The sequence below is a fragment of the Narcine bancroftii genome, chromosome 2 (genome assembly GCF_036971445.1).
Source record: "Narcine bancroftii isolate sNarBan1 chromosome 2, sNarBan1.hap1, whole genome shotgun sequence".
Taxonomy (NCBI): domain Eukaryota; kingdom Metazoa; phylum Chordata; class Chondrichthyes; order Torpediniformes; family Narcinidae; genus Narcine; species Narcine bancroftii.
In genome coordinates this window covers 86,359,931-86,381,961 of record NC_091470.1, presented here as the reverse complement: position 1 = coordinate 86,381,961, position 22,031 = coordinate 86,359,931, and the positions used below count along the sequence as shown (strand labels likewise).

Here is a 22,031-nt window from a genome sequence, read left to right as displayed (position 1 = left end):
CTATTCTGCATTCCTTTTGCAGACTGAGGGTGTGTCTGAACAAAAGAAGGAGGCACATTTACTAAAGATTGAACAACATACACATGCTTTCCTCAAATCATATAATGGCTCTAAGGTGGACAACTTCCATAATTTCACAATTATTTACAAGGATGAATATTTGATCTCTACATTGTAAGAGGAAGGTAACCTAGTACAAGATCATTGAACTTCTTAAGTTGATGGAGAAAGAGAACAGCTGCCAATGCAATGGAGGAACACAAAAACTGCTGGAGGAACCCAACACGTCAGGCAGCATCCATGGAAGGCAACAAATAGGTAGAATCAGAATCAGGATTTATTGTCATGAGCAAGACATGAAATTCGGTGTGTGGCAGCATCGTAGGGCAAACATTCATATTCTAACTAGCTTACGACATTACTATTAAAATTAAAATAATAATGCACGAAAAGTAAGGCCGTGTCTTTGGTTCAATGATTATTCAGGAATCTGATGGCAGTGGGGAAGAAGCTGTCCTTGAGTGCTCACCTTTAGGCTCCTTTAGGCCCCAATGGTAGCAGAGTGAAGAGGGCACAGCCTGTGTGCAGGGGTCCTTAAGGATAGAGGCTGCTTTTTTGCGACACCGCCTCATGTAGATGTCATCGAGCATTGGCTCCTCCACACCAGGCAGTGATGCGACAAGCTAGAATGCTCTCCACAGTACACCTGTAGAAGTTTATGAGAGTCTGTCTGTAAGGAGTTTGTACATTCTCCCTGTGTCTGCGTGGGCTTTCCCCGGTGGCTTCGGATTCCTCCCACCTTTCGAAATGTACCGGGGGTTGTAGATTAATGGGGTGTAATTGGGCAGCACGGACTTGTGGGCTGAAATGGCATGTTACTGTGATGTATGTCTAAATTTTTTTATATATCTGTACACTTCAACAGAATAATTACTTGAAACCTCAACCAGGCTGATGACCATCAAACTCTTCACAATTGTGCGAAGGCCGCACAATTGAATTGCTGAGCAGGGACATTTCTTTCCCGCATCTTCTCATTCAAATAGCAGGACATTACTGAAGAAAGGGAAACTTTGAAAGGGACTGCTTTTCACCTTGGGTAATTTTGGACAAACCTTTTGCAGGGAATGGCTGTTCGTCACACAGAGGGTTTCTGATTCACCAAAGGCCACAATCCGAAATGGTGTAGAATTGTTCCGGCCATCTTCTTGACTTGGCAGGCGAGAAGTAAATCACTCTCTCCTTTCCTCTTCCGAAAGCAAGGAATATCTTTCCCTTCAGCTCCCTAAGCTTCTCTTGTTCCAAACCCCACCATTTACTTTGGGAATGCAGAAAGCGAAAGATCTGAAAAACATTCCACACATATTGCACCCCTCCCCTCATCCCCGACTGATTAACATTGGAGCACAACTCAGAATCAGAATTTGATTTTTTTAGACCGTCTGAGCGGGAACATTTGATTACTCCCGTCAGAGCTGCTCGTCGCTGTAAGGCGCCATCTTGCCAATTCAGACACAGACTAGACAACTCCACATTTACAGTCTAACCTAATCAGATCAGCTTGGATCGTAGATGTCTTGACATTACTCCAAACTAAATGCACTCGCTGAATTCCAAACAGCTCTAAAATGCAGATCTTTGCAAAATCCCTGATGGTTTTAAGTGCAACTAATTATCAAGCTCATACAGTTAAGTTGAGAACTTCTGCAGGACCTTGATTGACTTCTTAACATAACTGTACCAAATTTGCTCACAGTCTTCTTCTTCTTTGGCTTGGCTTCGCGGACGAAGATTTATGGAGGGGGTAAATGTCCACGTCAGCTGCAGGCTCGTTTGTGGCTGACAAGTCCGATGCGGGACAGGCAGACATGGTTGCAGCGGTTGCAGGGGAAAATTGGTTGGTTGGGGTTGGGTGTTGGGTTTTTCCTCCTTTGTCTTTTGTCAGTGAGGTGGGCTCTGCGGTCTTCTTCAAAGGAGGTTGCTGCCCGCCAAACTGTGAGGCGCCAAGATATACGGTTTGAGGCGATATCAGCCCACTGGAGGTGGTCAATGTGGCAGGCACCAAGAGATTTCTTTAGGCAGTCCTTGTACCTCTTCTTTGGTGCATCTCTGTCATGGTGACCAGTGGAGAGCTCGCCATATAACACGATCTTGGGAAGGCGATGGTCCTCCATTCTGGAGACGTGACCCACCCAGCACAGCTGGATCTTCAGCAGTGTGGACTCGATGCTGTCAGCCTCTGCCATCTCGAGTACTTCGATATTAGGGATGAAGGCGCTCCAATAAATGTTGAGGATGGAGCGGAGACAACGCTGGTGGAAGCGTTCTAGGAGCCGCAGGTGATGCCGGTAGAGGACCCATGATTCGGAGCCGAACAGGAGTGTGGGTATGACAACGGCTCTGTATACGCTTATCTTTGTGAGGTTTTTCAGTTGGTTGTTTTTCCAGACTCTTTTGTGTAGTCTTCCAAAGGAGCTATTTGCCTTGGCGAGTCTGTTGTCTATCTCGTTGTCGATCCTTGCATCTGATGAAATGGTGCAGCCGAGATAGGTAAACTGGTTGACCGTTTTGAGTTTTGTGTGCCCGATGGAGATGTGGGGTGGCTGGTAGTCATGGTGGGGAGCTGGCTGATGGAGGACCTCCGTTTTCTTCAGGCTGACTTCCAGGCCAAACATTTTGGCAATTTCCACAAAACAGGACGTCAAGCGCTGGAGAGCTGGCTCTGAATGGGCAACTAAAGCGGCATCGTCTGGAAAGAGTAGTTCACGGACAAGTTTCTCTTGTGTCTTGGTGTGAGCTTGCAGGCGCCTCAGATTGAAGAGACTGCCATCCGTGCGGTACCGGATGTAAACAGTGTCTTCAATTGTTGAGGTCTTTCATGGCTTGGTTCAGCATCATGCTGAAGAAGATTGAAAAGAGGGTTGGTGCGAGAACACAGCCTTGCTTCACGCCATTGTTAATGGAGAAGGGTTCAGAGAGCTCATTGCTGTATCTGACCCGACCTTGTTGGTTTTCGTGCAGTTGGATAACCATGTTGAGGAACTTTGGGGGGCATCCGATGCGCTCTAGTATTTGCCAAAGCCCTTTCCTGCTCACGGTGTCGAAGGCTTTGGTGAGGTCAACAAAGGTGATGTAGAGCCTTTGTTTTGTTCTCTGCACTTTTCTTGGAGCTGTCTGAGGGCAAAGACCATGTCAGTAGTTCCTCTGTTTGCGCGAAAGCTGCACTGTGATTCTGGGAGAATATTCTCGGCAACACTAGGTATTATTCTATTTAGGAGAATCCTAGCGAAGATTTTGCCTGCAATGGAGAGCAGCGTGATTCCCCTGTAGTTTGAGCAGTCTGATTTCTCGCCTTTGTTTTTGTACAGGGTGATGATGATGGCATCACGAAGGTCCGAAGGCAGTTTTCCTTGGTCCCAACAAAGCTTGAAAAACTCATGCAGTTTGACATGCAGAGTTTTGCCGCCAGCCTTCCAGACCTCTGGGGGGATTCCATCCATACCTGCTGCTTTGCCACTTTTCAGTTGTTCAATTGCCTTATATGTCTCATCCTGGGTGAGGACCTCATCCAGCTCTAGCCTTTGGGGCTGTTGAGGGAGCTGGAGCAGGGCGGAATCTTGGACTGAGCGGTTGGCACTGAAAAGAGATTGGAAGTGTTCTGACCATCGGTTGAGGATGGAGATCTTGTCACTGAGGAGGACTTTGCCGTCTGAGCTGCGCAGCGGGCTTTGGACTTGGGGTGAGGGACCGTACACAGCCTTTAGAGCCTCGTAGAAACCCCTGAAGTCGCCAATATCCGCGCTGAGCTGGGTTCGCTTGGCGAGGCTAGTCCACCACTCATTTTGGATCTCTCGGAGTTTACGCTGAAGATGGCTGCATGCGCGACGGAAGGCTTGTTTCTTCTCTGGACAGGACGGCCTTGTAAGGTGAGCCTGGTGGGCAGCTCACTTCTTTGCCAGCAGCTCCTGGATTTCCTGGCTGTTATCGTCGAACCAGTCCTTGTTTTTCCTGGAGGAGAAGCCCAGTACCTCTTCAGTGGATTGCAGTATGGTAGTCTTCAGCTGATCCCAGAGGGTTTCAGGGGACGAGTCCGTGAGGCAGATTGCATCCTCGAGCTTTGCTTTGAGGTTTGCCTGGAAGTTTCCTTTCACTTCGTCTGACTGCAGGTTTCCAACATTGAACCTCTTTCTGGGGGCTTTACAGTTCCTGGGCTTTGGCTTGAAGTGAAGATTGAGCTTGCAGCGAACCAGCCGGTGGTCAGTGTGGCATTCCGTGCTGGGCATGACCCTGGTGTGGAGCACATCTCGTTTGTCTCTTTCTCACACCAGGACTTAGTCCAGGAGGTGCCAGTGTTTGGATCGGGGATGCATCCAGGTGGTCTTCAGGCTGTCCCTCTGCTGAAAAAGGGTGTTTGTAATGACAAGTCGCTGTTCTGCGCAGAGCTCCAACAGGAGGCGCCCATTGTCGTTGCACTTGCCGACACCATGCTTGCCCAGGATTCCTGGCCAGGTTACTGAGTCTTTGCCGATGCGAGCGTTGAAGTCGCCAAGGATGACAACCTTGTCGGCTGTAGGGGTGCGTTGAATGAGGTTGCGCAGGTCAGTGTAGAACTTGTCCTTTTCTGCTGGTTCCGCCTGGAGGGTTGGAGCATAGACACTGATGAGGGTGATGCGACGCTTGTTTTGAAGGGGGAGTCGCATGGACATGATCCGGTCCGAGTGGCCTGTCGGGAGGTTTTCAAGTTTGGAGGCAATGGAGTTCTTGACCATGAAGCCTACACCAGATAGGCGTCGTTCATCCAAAGACTTGCCAGACCAGTATAGTGTGTAGCCCGCGCCGCGTTCTTGGAGGATGCCTACATCTGCCAGGCGGACTTCACTGAGAGCGGCTATGTCGATGTCAAGTCTGAGGAGTTCATGTGCAATGAGGGCAGACCGACGTTCAGGTCGGTGGCTGTCAGCCTTGTCTAGCATGGTTCTGATGTTCCAGCATGCTAGCTTGAGTTTGTGAGCATCTTTTGAGGGGGAGGACGTGGAGGGGGAGGATGTGGACCTGTCCTCGGGCCTGCGCAAAGGAGCTTTTAGGTGGAGTGCAGTGCGCGCAGTACTGGCCCCACCCTTTACACCCATGGTTCGTGTGCCGTGGCCAAGCAAGCTGGGACGTGGCAGCGAGGTCCTTGGGTCGTAGGTTTTATATCGGAGTGGCCTTCTCCTATGCAGGTTTCTTACCCAGGCTGGAGGGGCCTGCCTCCCCTCCTAGGTCGGACCATACTGCCCGGACCGAGGCCGAGGCCACCGCTGCTCTTCCTGTGCCCGGACTGGGGCCGCCGCCTCCAACTCTCTGCCCGGACCGGGGCTTCCACCTGCCTCACTCGACTGAGGCCGGGGCCGCCGCCTCCCCTTTGTGCTTGCCCGGATCGGGACCGCCGCCGCCTACCCTCTGCCTGGACCGGGGCCGGGGCTGCCACTGCTTTCCCTGTGCTCGGACCGGGGCCGCCGCTGCTTTCCCTGTGCCCGGACCGGGGCCGCCGCCCCCAACTTTCCCCCCGGACCGGGGCCTCCACCTGCCTCACTCGACCGAGGCCGGGGCCGCCGCCTCCCCCTTGCTCCTGCCCGGATCGGGGCCGCTATAATATTTTAAGAGCCAATTTGTGCAGAACAAGGTCCTGAAAAGAGGAAAGAGAAATGAGCAGCTGTGCCTGGGTTTTTAACACCTCTTCTGAGTGGAATGAGGCTGAAAGTAATTTCCATAGGCCTGGTAAATGAATGGCTGAAGGCAATTCCTTAAATAAACTTCACAGCAACACAAGTGGTCGGGATTAGTATGCACAGGTTAATAGTTAAACTTAGTCACCAGGGGCCTGCCAGGTTTACTCTATTTTTCAGCAATTTGGCTTTTGGAGAAAATGGATCATGAAGAAGTATTTATATTTTTACAAGGTCCTTTATTACAATGTTGTAGCAGCAAGATCCAAGATTCAGTCAATTGATTCTAAAGGGGAAAATCCTCTGCTGATGTTGTTGGAGATTGTTTCACTATTTGCGTTGTAGTTTGCACACACATGTGGCACAGCTCTGTGTCGTCCACTGGTGCTGACAGCCTTCAACTGTGAAGTAGTTTGCTTTCTACAACTTGTGCTTTTTTTTAGATTGCGCGGGATTGAGTGATTTCAAAAATTATTGGATGTTTAAACGTCTCCAATCTTCAGTGGGGTAGAGAAGAGCAGAGGGAAGACTTGGACAGTATCAGGTGTCAGAAGGGTATCAGGATGGCTCGGAGCAGGAGTTCAGAGACTGATGCCTGGGGTCAACTTGCTGCTCTCAGGCCAGTTTGCCTGACAAAAGGCTATGGCAGCAATCCTAGCAGGAAGCTCAGATCCGCATGACACGCAAAAGACAAATATGGAAGTTCAAGTAAAACAACTTCCAGTTCCCAGGGCTCAACAGCCTCATTTACATCATGAAGAACAAAGAACATGCCCTCAGCTATGAAGCTGGTGCAGCAGAAATATGAGGGTGTGCCCAAGCCTAAAGCCATTTGACCACAAATCTTTCAAATGGAAATTCGTCTTTTAAAGTCACTTTAAGTGTTTTCAAGCATCTCTTATCACTACAGGAGGGGAATCCAAGGGGTCAGCCAGTAGTGGCAGCCTTGGGCGTTCCAGGCTGACACTCTCTGCAGCTCACCCAGCCCAGATTCCAGACAAGGTGGTGGGGGCTGCAGGTGGCAATGCAAGCAACAGGCCAGATCCAGCAGGGTGCTGTTGTCTTCCTTGCATTGGACTGTGTTTTGGTTTATCCAGCGTACTTCTTCCAACTTTCTTTGGCTTGGCTTCGCGGACGAAGATTTATGGAGGGGGTAAAAGTCCACGTCAGCTGCAGGCTCGTTTGTGGCTGACAAGTCCGATGCGGGACAGGCAGACACGGTTGCAGCGGCTGCAGGGGAAAATTGGTTGGTTGGGGTTGGGTTTTTCCTCCTTTGCCTTTTGTCAGTGAGGTGGGCTCTGCGGTCTTCTTCAAAGGAGGTTGCTGCCCGCCAAACTGTGAGGCGCCAAGATGCACGGTTTGAGGCGTTATCAGCCCACTGGCGGTGGTCAATGTGGCAGGCACCAAGAGATTTCTTTAGGCAGTCCTTGTACCTTTTCTTTGGTGCACCTCTGTCACGGTGGCCAGTGGAGAGCTCGCCATATAACACGATCTTGGGAAGGCGATGGTCCTCCATTCTGGAGACGTGACCCATCCAGCGCAGCTGGATCTTCAGCAGCGTGGACTCGATGCTGTCGACCTCTGCCATCTCGAGTACTTCGACGTTAGGGATGAAAGTGCTCCAATGGATGTTGAGGATGGAGCGGAGACAACGCTGGTGGAAGCGTTCTAGGAGCCGTAGGTGATGCCGGTAGAGGACCCATGATTCGGAGCCGAACAGGAGTGTGGGTATGACAACGGCTCTGTATACGCTTATCTTTGTGAGGTTTTTCAGTTGGTTGTTTTTCCAGACTCTTTTGTGTAGTCTTCCAAAGGCGCTATTTGCCTTGGCGAGTCTGTTGTCTATCTCATTGTCCATCCTTGCATCTGATGAAATGGTGCAGCCGAGATAGGTAAACTGGTTGACCGTTTTGAGTTTTGTGTGGCCGATGGAGATGTGGGGGGGCTGGTAGTCATGGTGGGGAGCTGGCTGATGGAGGACCTCAGTTTTCTTCAGGCTGATTTCCAGGCCAAACATTTTGGCAGTTTCCGCAAAGCGTACTTCTTCCAACTAATTTGCAACAAACAAAAGTCAAGCAGATTTTATACATGGAACTATTTTTGGACTCAACAGAGGTTTAAGTTATGTCTGTCCATAGCCTTGGGTTCTATCCCACCCAGACCACCTGCACATTGGAGGAACCACACCTTATTTTCCATCTGGGCACTCTCCAGTCAGATGGCTTTAACACTAGGCCTTTTCACACTGCACTGTAAACGGGTCCGGCCTCTCCCTGCGGTGTGAAAAGGCAAATGGCCAAGCAGGGGAAGCCTCGTGACATCAGCTCTTGTGTGCTGCGTCATGTAGGTGATTAAAATTAAAAGATTCTTACCTCTTGACAACAGCTTTGGCACGTCATAATGGTGGCACAATGCAGGATGAATGGCCATCTTCATTAGCCATAATCCTTCCTGCAGCTGGAATCACTCTGTATTTCCCAAAGCAGTTTCAGCTGCCTGAGGGATTATGGGAAATGAAGTCAGCCATTCATCCCGCATTGTGCTGCCGTCGAGATGTGGCAAAGTGGCTCTGATACGCGGGGGGTGGTGGGTGAGTTGACGGGCGGGCGAACACTGATGGGGGGGGGAGGGAGGGAGGGAGAAACCGACAGACTGGTGGGGGGGGGGGGGGAGACTTACTCCTAATCCTCTGAGTGTGCAAAGCATCATCGGTTGGGGGGACGGGATTGGTTGGGGGGGAGGGCAAATTCTCGGGAATTTGGACAGTGGTGTGAAGTGCCCGGGAGGGCTTGCATTCACGGGAATTTCACCAGGCCCAAGTAGAGTCACTGCTCGGCCGCATTGTAAAAAGACCCATTGACTTTACTGCTTTCTACTAAACCTGCTCACCTTTCCTTTCCCCTCCCCCTTTCCTGTTCTCCTACCCACCCAGCCATCCCTCCTCCCCCTCATTGCTGCTGCCCCCTCTCTCCTTAGCCACCCCCTCCTCCCCCACTATACTTTTTGTTCAGATGACTGCTGGCATTCTCTCGTAACTTGATGAAGGGCTCAAGCCCGAAACGTCAGTTATGTATTGTGGTGAAACCACTATTGTAAATATTGTACATAATTATCTAATGTAAATAACATAACCTTTCCTGGTTGACCCACTGGCCAGCCCCTTTCTTCCCCATAAAGGCTGTCATGCCACAAGCCTGCGCCCCAGTTTGAGTCCAACACGGGGATGCTATCCATCTCTTGCAAATAAAAGCCTTCAGTCTCGGCAACATTCAGTCTTTGTGTATTTGATCGTGCTTGATGTATCTTTACCTTTGCAACATAAAGGTCAATGTTTGAACAGCTGCGCTTCTCCAGCCACATCAGTTTTTACTTCAACCACGGAGTCTACAGATTTTTGTGATTTAGTATTAAGTTGCTGAGGTTAGAAACTTGTGTTGAAGCTACTCAAGAGTATTGAGCATTCAAGCAGACTTGCTCTCTGCTCCCTCCCCTCACTCGTTCGCTGCCTCCCCCTCACTCACTCGCTCCCTCCCTCCTCTCACTCACTGACTCGCTCTCTCCCTCTTCACTCGCTCTGTCCCTCCCTTTCCTCCTCCTCACTCACTCCCTCCTTCTCACTTCCTCCCTCTCACTTCCTCCCTATTCATCACTCCTCCCTCCCCCTCACTCACTTGCTCACTCCCTCCTCTCACTCATTCACTCCCTCCCCCTCCTACCTCTCACTCCCTCTCTCCCTTCCCTCCCCTCACTCACTCCCTCCCTCCTCACTCACTTGATCTCACCCTCACTCGCTCCCGCTCTCCCTTGCTTTCTCACTCGCTCCCTCCATCCTTACTCACTCACTCCCTCCCCCTCACTTGCTCCCTCCCTCCTCACTCACTTGCTCCCTGACCCTCACTCGCTCCCTCTCTCCCTTCCCTCCTCCTCACTTAATCCATCCCTCGTCATTCACTTCCTCCCCTCACTCACTCGCTCCCTACCTCCTCACTCACTTGCTCTCTCTCCCTTCCCTCCCCCACTCACTCCCTCCTTCCCCCTCACTTGCTCCCTCTTTCCCTTCCTTCCTCCTCACTGGCTCCCTCCCTCCCCCCACTCGCTCCTTCACTCCCTTCCCTCCCCCTCACTCGCTCCTTCTCTCCCTTCCCTCACCCTCACTTGCTCCCTCCCTCCTCATTCACTCCCTCCCCATCATTCATTCCCTCCCTCCCCCTCACTCCATTCCTCCCTCCCTCCCTCTCACTGGCTTTACTCCCCCTCCCCTTCCCTGAGGTTGGTGTGGGAATGGGTGATGGAGTCAGTGTGGGCGCCAGAATGAGGTTGGTCGGGACTGGGACCTGCGTTGATAGAGGCCTCGGGGGCTAGGTATGGTTGCAGTCAGGGTCATCAGTGAAGGCTCCAGCACCTGGTCGGCGGGGTTGGCGGTTGGTGATGGAGGTGTTAGAAGCTCAGGCCTATGGGCAGCAGGGGACAGGATGCAATCTCATGTGGAGGCATCAGGAGCTCCACCTGCGGGCAGCCGGGGCTGAGGTATTTACCTGCATCAGAAACGTTAGGAGATCTGGCTTGTGGGCGGCTGGGGATGGGTTGGAAACCCACTTCTGGGAGGTCGGTGATGGTGGCCGTTTGGGGTCTGGGCGGTCGGAGATATTTATATTTGGTTAATATTCAGTTGAAACCGAAGAAATGGGATTTGGCAAAGCACTGCTTCAGATTGCTCACTGTTCAAGAAAAATCATTTAACTTAAACTAGACTCAACCACGCTCGAACCGGAAGTTGATGCCATTCTACTTCTGGTCAGCTTTCAGCTCATAATGACGGGGTTCTGCAATTTCTAAATGCTCCCCAAAAGGGGTTCTGCGAGCTAAAAAGTTTGGGAAGACCTGGCCTAATTTGATGCTTTCCAGGGCCCTGAGAATGCTTCATTAATTATAAGTGCCAATATTTTCCTGGCAACTGATGTCAGTGTCAATGTTTAGTTTTCCATCATCAACTGATGTTTTCTGCCCTGCTGTGCGATGTTGTAAACCCCCTGCATGGTAACAGCAGCGATGCCACAAATCACCTGGAACAGTGGTTCTCAACCTTTTACTTTCCACTCACAAACCACTCTAAGTAATCCTTCTGCCATCAGTGCTCTGTGATTAGTAAGGGATTGCTCAAGTTGGTATGTGGATGGAAAGAAAAAGGTTGAAAATCACTGTTTTAATCGTCCCCAACTGACTTGTTATGTGCACGGTTTAATAAATGCAAAGCAAAGACAATTTTTCTCAAGCCAAATATTTCAGTAACAATTGGGTGTAGAGCAGTGATTCTCAACTTTCCCTTCCCACTCACATCCCACCTTAAGCAATCCCGTACTAATTACAGAGCACCGATGGCATAGGGAATACTTAAAGTCATGTGTGAGAGCGAAGAAAAAGGGTTGAGAACCACTGGTCTGGAAGCTCTCTATCAGAGAACAACATGCTCTGGTGATTTTTCTCCCAACCATAAACTAAACAATTCTTTAAAAATATCAATGTACCTTGAAGCACAGTGAAACGCTTACTCAGTGAAGAGCATCCTGCTGGATTGCATGACGACTTTGCTGATTATCCCTCAGATCAGGTACACAGAAGGGTTTTCAAGACACAATCAGCGTCAATGGGGAGGGCAGCCATGTGCCAAAGCAGTAAATCTCATAATTTGCCTTGAGAAAAACAAACCTCTATCTGCAGACGAGAAATGAGCTCCACAGTGATCCAGAAGATAGTTGCCCAGAAAATTCAAATTATGATCCTCACTGGGGCACACTATTTGGAGCAAATAGCCATCCTATCATCCAGGACATTGGTTTGTGATTAATGTGTGACATACCTGCAAACCACCTTCACTGGTGAACTTTGATGCAGTTATCTGGCAAACAACTGAGAAGAGGGAGAAGGTGCAGACTCCTTTCAGACGTTGGCAGATTCGTATCTGGGTAACTGGCGCTGCGTGAGCCGCGATAGAAGAGTGAGCAGTACAGATTTCTGTACACACGTGCAGGTTGGTGCTGTAAATGAAGTTCAGATCAGCCACTTCTGAAATGTCGTCCAAGTTAACATCATTTTTGGGGGGGGGGAAACCCCTAGATGCTGGAAATCTGACGTAAAACCTGAAAACTCTGGTGAAACGAAGCAGGCCAGGCAGCATCCAAAGTATTGAATGGTTTTCCACCCCCTCCCGGTGGTACCTGACATTCTGAGTTGTTTTTTTTAACCATTTTCCACTTTTATTTCAGCTTCTTTAAAAACTTTGAACGCGATTTCTTCCAATAAAAGCCACCAACACGCACAAGCAGGATTTCATCACGGCCAAAAGATTACAAGCACTGGCATTTTTCTGCGGATGCGAATTTGTACAGTGAGCAAGTACAACCTTACCTCTAATCACAGCCAAAAGAAGTGAATTTCCTCCTTCACAGCTGAGCTGTCAGGTTTCCTGGGTGGGGGTGGGGGGTGGGGGGGGAGAGGCAGCAGAAAAAAAATGCCAGCTTGGTTGATTTGTAACATAACAAGTGGTTGTGTTTGCTTGTAATCTTTTCTTTAGAAAGGCATTTACCACAATAACTTGGATGCTGGCCATCTTTAAGGAATATGTAGTAACCATGCAAAATGTGCTGGAGGATCTCAGTACATTCAAGCTGAGTGTACCTACACAACCCATACGAAACAGGTTTCTCCAGACCACAGTTCACACACAGATACACAAAATGCATTTTTCATACAGCACATAATAATCATATTATCTACATAAAAATAGAAATAAATAATTAGAATTATTCAGAATAATTTACACATTTTAATTTCTATCAATCTCACAGCAGGTGGGAAGAAAACAAACGACAGTATTTTCCAGCCTGGTCCGTCCTGATTTTGATGCTCCTGTACCTCGTCCCTGATGGTGCAAAGTCAAAGAGCAATGGATGATAGGGAATCCCCAGTAATTCTTTGAGCTCTTTTTAAGCAACACTCCCAGGAAGTGTCATCAACAGAGGAAAAGGTGACACCAGGGGATCTCCTCAATCATCTTTAGATCCTCTGTGTTGACTTCCAGTCCAATGCTTTGCAGTTACCGTACGACACCATGATGCGGCCAGACGGGACCCTCTCAATTGTGCTCCCTGTAAAATGTTATCAAGAAGGGGGCCAGTAGGCAAGATGGGGGTCATGCAGCATATATGGAAAGCAAGAGACAGTTGGTGTTTCAGGCATGAGCCCTCTATCGGGATGGCAAAGTTCAGGCAAAAGACTGAATAAGATGGTGGGACAGAGGGGGAGGAGCAGAGGCTTCCAGGTGATAGATAAATGTTGGCGGGAGGGTGGAGATAAGTACATATGTCTTATGAAGCAAGTTTGACAGAGCAAGGGCTTTTCTCTTTAGAGCAATGAAGAATGAGAGGAGATTCAAGAGATGAGGGGCACAGATAAGGTGGATATCCAATACCATTTTCCTGGGACGACAACAGCAAATACCAGAGGCCATCTGTTTAAGGTGAGGGGAAATGTTAGGCCAATGGTTCTCAACCTTTTTATTTCCACTCATCTACCACTTTAAGTATTCCCTAGGCTATCAGTGCTCTGTGATTAGTAAGGGATTGCTTAAGATGGGATGTGAGTGGGAAGGGAAGGTTGAGAATCACTGCTCTAGAGGTACATTTTTTTACACCATGAGTGGTGGATGCATAGAATGCATTGCTAGGGGTGGTGGTGGAATTTGGTACAATTGGGACATTCAAAAGACACATGGATGCATGAAAAAAAGGGGTATGTGGGTGCGAGGTAGGGAAGGATGAGATTGTTGTGGAAGAGGTTTACATAGGTTCGTGCAACATCATAGGCTGAAGGGCCTGTGCTGTGTTGTGATGCTCTATGTAAAGAGAAAGGAGATTAGAGGTGATGGGCAGGGTAGATGGCTGAGAAAGATGTTTCTGATAGGGGGAAGGGAAGTGGTGAGGAGCTGGAGGAAGGCAGGGGAAAGAGAAGGAGTTCAAGGTGGCAATAAGTGAGGGGAGGAAAGAAAAGAAGATGGGGAGGAGCTTAACAGAAATTGGGGAAGTCGATATTGATGTCGTCTGGTTGCAGGGTTCCCAGTGTGACTATAAGGTGCGGTTCCTACAATTTACTTGTGGCCAGACTGACATGAGGCCATGGACGGACATGTCAGTAAAGCAGTGGGATGTGGAATTGAAGTGGTTGGCCACTGCCTTGTTGTGGCAGCGGGCAGAGCGAAGGCACTGACAGAAAGCATCTCCCAGTCTGCGTCCGGCATTGGCAGACATCCTGCTTTCGTGAAGGAACAGGTTGCTATTTTGAAGCCTGTAGGTGCTCACTGCAGGCTGAAATTTATTACCGTGCCCTACAATATCCAGAGAGCCAAATGAAAAATGAAAATTATTGACTGGTGTTTGGCGGCATGTTTTGCAAACTCCGATTCCTCAGCCAAATAAAATGAACAGAATACATCCCAATATTATTTAATTTAACTGCGGACTATCAGGTATCAATGCTTACAATAGCAGCAAGTGTACATTGAGCATGTTGAGAGAAGCTTTGTTCGACAAGATGAAAGCTGATCAGGATTTGCCATTGGCGAGCTTTTCACTCATTGTCCAGTGAGAACAAACCAATCTACTCAGCCACTGGGCTGAGTATATATCTCAGGATATATAGCAAAAAGAATCGCAGCCTCTAGTCATAAGCTTATTTGAAGAATTGTATCTTTGACCCAAGCTGTCTGGTTCACCTCCTCATTATTAGAAGCAAATATAACGATTTCTGCTCCACACAACTGTGCTTCTTTGAAATCCATGGGCAGAATTGTTCTTAGTGCCTTCAACTCAATTATGAAGCCAACAGTCAAAAATAACTCAGAACAGGGGAAATGTCAATATAAGTCAAAATACTGAGACACATAGTATGGCAACAGGCCATTTCAGCCCAATTAATTTACAACACCCCCCCGGTCCATTTCGAATGGTGGTGGGAGGAAGTCCCAGGCAGCATGGGGAGAACGTACAAACTCCTTACAGGCAATCCTGGATTGCTGGTGCTGTAACGCTAACTGCTACGCCATCTGTATACACAACACCCAATCCAAATGATCTCCACCATTTAATCCATCACAAAATAAAGAGGACTTCAGGATAGCTTGTGAGCAACAGATCAAGGCCTAACACTCTTCCCCCCTCTTTCATTCCAGGCACTAAGCATCTGCATTTTATACCACATCCATCTAGAACTCGAGCTACATGAGGCACAAAAAGCAATTTCTTGTGCAGAACAAAACAATAGAGCAGAATTTGTTGAACGCAGTTCTTAAATTGTACAAGACCAAACTGGATTATAACTGATAATTCAACAAGGTTTTAATGAACGACGAGCAGGAGGAACTCAGCAAGTCAGCCAGCAGGTAGAAATGGTCAGTCAACCCATAGATGCTGTCTGACCTCCAGCAATTCTTTGCCTGCCCATGATTCCAGCATCTGCAGCTTTTGCATTTCGCTTTTGGTGAGGTGTGTCTAATTTCCAACCATATTCAGTACCAAAATGAATGGACAACCAGGATAGATGCTCCAGGACCATCAGTCAAAACCATGTTGATTCTCCCCTGATCCTGTTCAGTCATAACTCTTCCACTCAAGACATGTAGGAGACTGCAGACGTTGGAACCTGAAGCTGAACAAACTCTGCTGGAGGAATTCATTGTCAGAAACTATTCTTTACCTTCCACTGATGCTGTCTGACCTACTGAGTTCCTCTAGCATACACTTGAGCACGTCTTTCGACTATGACCTTATGGACTTCCAGAATACATGAACAACACTGGGCTGATTTAATTAATAGTTTCAAATCTGTTAATCCTTACTTTGACATTTTCATTCAGTTCTCAGTGACCTAAATTGAATCTTTATGTTTCATCGTCCTCAACAGCTCCATCAGAAGACATAATTTCCCTTACCAAGCTTTTAAATGTCTTCAACTGCAATCACCCCTTAATCTTCTATTCGGTTTAAATAAATTATGCTGGTAATCTAAACCAGTCCAACTGGCAAGAAAATACCCACACTGAAACTTAACCATTCACTCGTAAAACTTCAAGGCTTTTGAGGTAGAGGTGACTCCCAATGGGAGCACATTGGAGATAGTGGACGCAGACCGGACGATCACTTCATTGAGCACCTCAGCTCTGTCTGCCACAACAGCATGGATCTCGCAGTGGCCACCCACTTCAATTCCCCGGCTCCATTCCCTTGCCAATATGTCTGTCTGTGGTCTCGTGCACTGCCACACTGAGAGCACCCACACAATGGAGGAAATGCACCTCATATTGCACCTGGGCACCCTCTAACCGGATGGCATTAATATTGACCTCCATTTTCCATTCGCCCCCTCCCTTCTTTCCCAACGTGTCTTTCCTCTGGCTCTCGCTTTCTTCCCTTTTCCCTGTCTACTTTCACAAAGCTAAAAACAACTCCTCCCCAAATCAATTCTTGCCTTTCCTCTCTGCTGTTCTCTTGTCCAATTAACAGCTCTTATCTGTTAGTGCATACTCCTTCTCCTCCCATTTTTCCCTTTTCCCCAGCCCTTTCAATACAGGGATAAAATGCAGAACTCAGCAGACACCGTGGTTGAAGTAAATACAGAAAGCCGTAGAAACTCAGCAGGTCAAATAACTCCTTTATCTTCTTCTTTGGCTTGGCTTCGCGGACGAAGATTTATGGAGGGGGTAAAAAGTCCACGTCAGCTGCAGGCTCGTTTGTGGCTGACAAGTCCGATGCGGGACAGGCAGACACGGTTGCAGCGGTTGCAGGGGAAAATTGGTTGGTTGGGGTTGGGTGTTGGGTTTTTCCTCCTTTGCCTTTTGTCAGTGAGGTGGGCTCTGCGGTCTTCTTCAAAGGAGGTTGCTGCCCGCCAAACTGTGAGGCGCCAAGATGCACGGTTTGAGGCGTTATCAGCCCACTGGCGGTGGTCAATGTGGCAGGCACCAAGAGATTTCTTTAGGCAGTCCTTGTACCTTTTCTTTGGTGCACCTCTGTCACGGTGGCCAGTGGAGAGCTCGCCATATAACAGGATCTTGGGAAGGCGATGGTCCTCCATTCTGGAGACGTGACCCATCCAGCGCAGCTGGATCTTCAGCAGCGTGGACTCGATGCTGTCGACCTCTGCCATCTCGAGTACTTCGACGTTAGGGATGAAAGCGCTCCAATGGATGCAAAAGTAAAGATACAGAACCATGGTTTCAGGCTTGAGCTTTTCATCATGGCATGGGAAAATGTCATTAGCCACCTGAATATAAAGGTAAGGTTTGCAGGGGCAATCAGTGGGGAAGGGAAGGAGGGCACAGCAGCAGGAGGGGGGAGGAGGATTGGCTGGGTGAATGGAGAGGGAAGAGTGGGTGGAGAGCTGAGGGAAAGAGGAAATGGGGAGAGAAGGGGGGTGGGGGTGGAAGAGGTGAGCAGGTTAGCAGAAACCGGAGAAGTCAATGTTAATGCCATCTGGCTGCAGAGTGCTCAGACGTAAAATCAGGTGTTGTCCCTCCAATTTACAAGCCACCTTGGTGGGATGATGCACGAAGCCATGGACGAATGTGTGAGAGTGGAAGTGGGATGCAGAACTAGAACGATTGGCCAATGGGAGGTCCCTGTTACTGGTGCGGACAGAGCGAAGGCGCTCAGTGAAGTCTGCTCCAGTCTCTCTGATGTAGAGGAGGCTACAAAAGGAGCACGGGTGCAGTAAATCAGTCCTGCAGATACACAAATGAAATGTGCTTTGGGGCCCCAGACTGTGATGAGGAAGGAGGTGTGGGCTCAAATGTGTCACCTCCTGCAGACACAGGGGAAGGTGCCAGGCAGTCAATTGGTAGGGAGAGATGAAGTCACAGAGGGAGTGGTCCCTAAGGAAGGCAGAGAGGGGAGGAGAGGGGCAACTGTTGCCAAGATGAGGTCTTCCAGTCTAGATCATCTGAAATGTCTGTCTTCTTTCATCATCCTGGCTTCCCCTCCACCACCATCAATTCTCCTGCATCTCATCCATTTCCCGATCATCAGCCCTGGCTCCCTCCCCCCACACCCCACCCCCTCTCACCAGACACAATTAATGTAGGATTCCCTTTGTCCTTACCTATCACTCCATCAGCCTTAGCATCTAACACATTATTCTCTGGAATTTCTGTCACCTACACAGGATCCCACCACCATCTTCCCCTCTCCTCCCTCTGTGACTCCCTTGTGCACTCATCCCTCCCTACTAATCACCCCAAACCCCCCTCACCTTCCCCTGTGACCGCAGGAGGTGCCACACCTGTGGCCACACCTCCTCCCTCACCATGATCCAGGGTTCCAAACAGAGGCTGAGCACCTTCACTCTGTCCACACCAGTGACAGGGACCTCCCAGTGGCCAACCATTTCAGGTCTGTGCCCCCTCCCAGATACGTGTCTGTCCACGGCCTCAAGTACTATCCCACCGAGCCCACCCATAAATTGGAGGAGCAACACCTAATTTTCTGTCTGGGCCCCCTCCGGCCAGATGGCATAAACATGGACTTTTCCATTTTCTGCTAACATGCTCTCCCTTCCCCCCCTTCTCTTGCCCTCAGCTCTCCACCCCCTTCCCTCTCTATTCACCAGCCTCCCCTTGCTTGATGCTGTACCCTCCCTCCCTTCTCCACCTATTTCCCGCTGCCTTTGGGATCATTATGCCTCTCCCCTTGATGAAGGGCTCAAGCACGAAACATCGAATAGGGATCTTTATCTTTGCTACATAAAGGACACTGTTTGACCTGCTGAGTTTCTCCAGCGTTGTGCTGTTACTTTTAATACAAGGCGCCTGTCTGTTTTTTCTCGTACCTTGAGGAAGAGCTCAGTGCCAAAACGTTGGTAATATTGTACATCTTCACCTCGAATGGACGCTGCGAGACCGGCTGACTTTCTCCAGCATTTCGGTGTCTTCACTTCTTTGGCTTGGCTTCGCGGACGAAGATTTATGGAGGGGGTAAAAAGTCCACGTCAGCTGCAGGCTCGTTTGTGGCTGACAAGTCCGATGCGGGACAGGCAGACACGATTGCAGCGGTTGCAAGGGAAAATTGGTTGGTTGGGGTTGGGTGTTGGGTTTTTCCTCCTTTGCCTTTTGTCAGTGAGGTGGGCTCTGCGGTCTTCTTCAAAGGAGGTTGCTGCCCGCCAAACTGTGAGGCGCCAAGATGCACGGTTTGAGGTGTTATCAGCCCACTGGCGGTGGTCAATGTGGCAGGCACCAAGAGATTTCTTTAGGCAATCCTTGTACCTTTTCTTTGGTGCACCTCTGTCACGGTGGCCAGTGGAGAGCTCGCCATATAACAGGATCTTGGGAAGGCGATGGTCCTCCATTCTGGAGACGTGACCCATCCAGCGCAGCTGGATCTTCAGCAGCGTGGACTCGATGCTGTCGACCTCTGCCATCTCGAGTACTTCGACGTTAGGGGTGTAAGCGCTCCAATGGATGTTGAGGATGGAGCGGAGACAACGCTGGTGGAAGCGTTCTAGGAGCCGTAGGTGGTGCCGGTAGATGACCCATGATTCGGAGCCGAACAGGAGTGTGGGTATGACAACGGCTCTGTATACGCTTATCTTTGTGAGGTTTTTCAGTTGGTTGTTTTTCCAGACTCTTTTGTGTAGTCTTCCAAAGGCGCTATTTGCCTTGGCGAGTCTGTTGTCTATCTCATTGTCGATCCTTGCATCTGATGAAATGGTGCAGCCGAGATAGGTAAACTGGTTGACCGTTTTGAGTTTTGTGTGCCCGATGGAGATGTGGGGGGGCTGGTAGTCATGGTGGGGAGCTGGCTGATGGAGGACCTCAGTTTTCTTCAGGCTGACTTCCAGGCCAAACATTTTGGCAGTTTCCGCAAAGCAGGACGTCAAGCGCTGAAGAGCTGGCTCTGAATGGGCAACTAAAGCGGCATCATCTGCAAAGAGTAGTTCACGGACCAGTTTCTCTTGTGTCTTGGTGTGAGCTTGCAGGCGCCTCAGATTGAAGAGACTGCCATCCGTGCGGTACCGGATGTAAACAGCGTCTTCATTGTTGGGGTCTTTCATGGCTTGGTTCAGCATCATGCTGAAGAAGATTGAAAAGAGGGTTGGTGCGAGAACACAGCCTTGCTTCACGCCATTGTTAATGGAGAAGGGTTCAGAGAGCTCATTGCTGTATCTGACCCGACCTTGTTGGTTTTCGTGCAGTTGGATAATCATGTTGAGGAACTTTGGGGGACATCCGATGCGCTCTAGTATTTGCCAAAGCCCTTTCCTGCTCACGGTGTCGAAGGCTTTGGTGAGGTCAACAAAGGTGATGTAGAGTCCTTTGTTTTGTTCTCTGCACTTTTCTTGGAGCTGTCTGAGGGCAAAGACCATGTCAGTGGTTCCTCTGTTTGCGCGAAAGCCGCACTGTGATTCTTGGAGAATATTCTCGGCGACACTAGGTATTATTCTATTTAGTAGAATCCTAGCGAAGATTTTGCCTGCAATGGAGAGCAACGTGATTCCCCTGTAGTTTGAGCAGTCTGATTTCTTCACTACAATGTCTTCACTACAATCACAGCATCTGCAGACTTCTGTGTTTCACTCCAAACTTTAAGGCTTCCCCAAGAGATGACATTGAATTTCGAATCAAGATTGCATCATATAAATATACAGCCTTCAGTTCGTTCTTATAATGCACTTAGTTGAACATTCCAAGTCTCGATGAAGTCTTTTTCTGACCTTCTTGTTCCACAATTGCATATAAATGCATTATTCACAACACATATTTCTGGCCACGAGGCCTTTTCTCTCCTTTTGTCATAAACTTAACTGTCGCGACACAGCAGGTCACCTTCAGATTCACTGGGTTCAAGGATTTTTCTGAAGCTCTCCTTCCTTGTTCGATATATGTCAAGGTTGAGTGAACAATATCACGATCACAAGCCTCAGAAAAATAACCCAGACCATTCTCATCGCTACCTCTTGTGGATATGTTGGGAAAATTAACATAATTACTGCGCGTACGGTCGTTCACACTGGGTGCCTTTTTAGACTACAAGTACCTGAGTGCAACAGTACCGGTGGTTGTACATGCAGTAGAGTGGATGACTGACAACAAATTTTTCCAGTACAATATGGATGGGATGGGATGAGAATGGAGGGTTCTGGGCAAGATGGGACTAGAGGAGAGTACTTGGTTCGGTGTGGACTAGAAGGGCCGAGATGGCCTGTTTCTGAACTGTAATTATTATATGGGTTATTATATGATTTACACTACAGGCTTCCTTCGAAAAGTTGTAGAGGGTCGTGCAGGGCAAATTGCAGTGCCGGAATTGACTGTGTAGAGGTAAAATTCCTTGATTGTGCCGTTACATGCCTGCAGTCTAAAGACCGTAACTGTCTCGCTCTCTCCCCCTTTCCTCTAATGTAGATGATGATGTTTTCATGGCAGAAGCTTTTTGAATTTAAATCAGGCTTTTGACAATGTGTTGGTGGGTGGTGATTTTAATTGTTGTTTGGATGTTTTATTAGATAAATCTCCAAAAACCAGGTAAAACGAAGATGGCTAAACAGTTGTTGATGGTAATGAAGGATTTGAACTTGGTACAGATTTGGAGGTGGTTGAATCCGACAGAAAAAATACTTCTTTTTATTCCACAAGGCATAAATCTTATTCTAGAATAGATTTATTTTTAGTATCAGCACAATTACACGGTAGATTTACTCAGGCCGAATATAAAAGTAGGATTTTGTCTGATCATTCTTTGCTATTAATTACCTGTATTGGTTGAGAAAGGGTTGAAACTACATATCGATGGAGATTCTAATTTCAACTGTTGTTGAAACAACCTGAATTTATTAAATATTTGAGAGAACACATAAAACCTTTCTTACAAAAAATAAAGGATCGGTGCAATTTAAATTCATTTCATGGGATGCATTGAAAGTCTACTTGAGGGGACAAATTATTAGTTATACAGCTAAAGTTAAAAAGCAATACTTGGTAGAGAGTCAAGATTTAGAGGAAGAGATAGATAAGTTGGAAAAAGAAATACAACAGGACATGATGGAAGATTAAAAAAGCTCATTTAACTAAATTAAAGTTACGGTATAATACTTTACAAACTTACAAATTCAAAAAATCGTTGCAAAGAACTAAACAACATTATTACGAGTTGGGTGAACATGCCCATAAAGTATTAGCTTTGCAACTGAAGACTGAACAGGTTTCTAGGACAATAAATGCTATTAGACGAACTACAACAATTATTTATAAACCTCAGGAGATTAATGATGAATTTTGTTTATTTTATG

At 48.3% G+C, this 22,031-nt stretch overlaps 1 protein-coding gene across 16 annotated transcripts in view; it reads right to left on the bottom strand.

Moving 5' to 3' along the window:
• Nucleotides 1-22,031, bottom strand: part of LOC138753859 (alpha-(1,6)-fucosyltransferase) — an 852,902-nt gene that overhangs the window by 334,236 nt on the left and 496,635 nt on the right. The window contains exon 7 of one of the 16 annotated variants that reach the window (XM_069917371.1): nt 12,111-12,168. The exons of 14 other annotated variants lie outside the window; for them this stretch is intronic. The gene's annotated coding sequence lies outside the window, so the exon portion shown is untranslated. Of the gene's footprint in view, nt 1-11,562; nt 11,718-12,110; nt 12,169-22,031 lie in introns of those variants that run through there. One more of the 16 variants, XM_069917370.1, reaches the window with a different exon arrangement.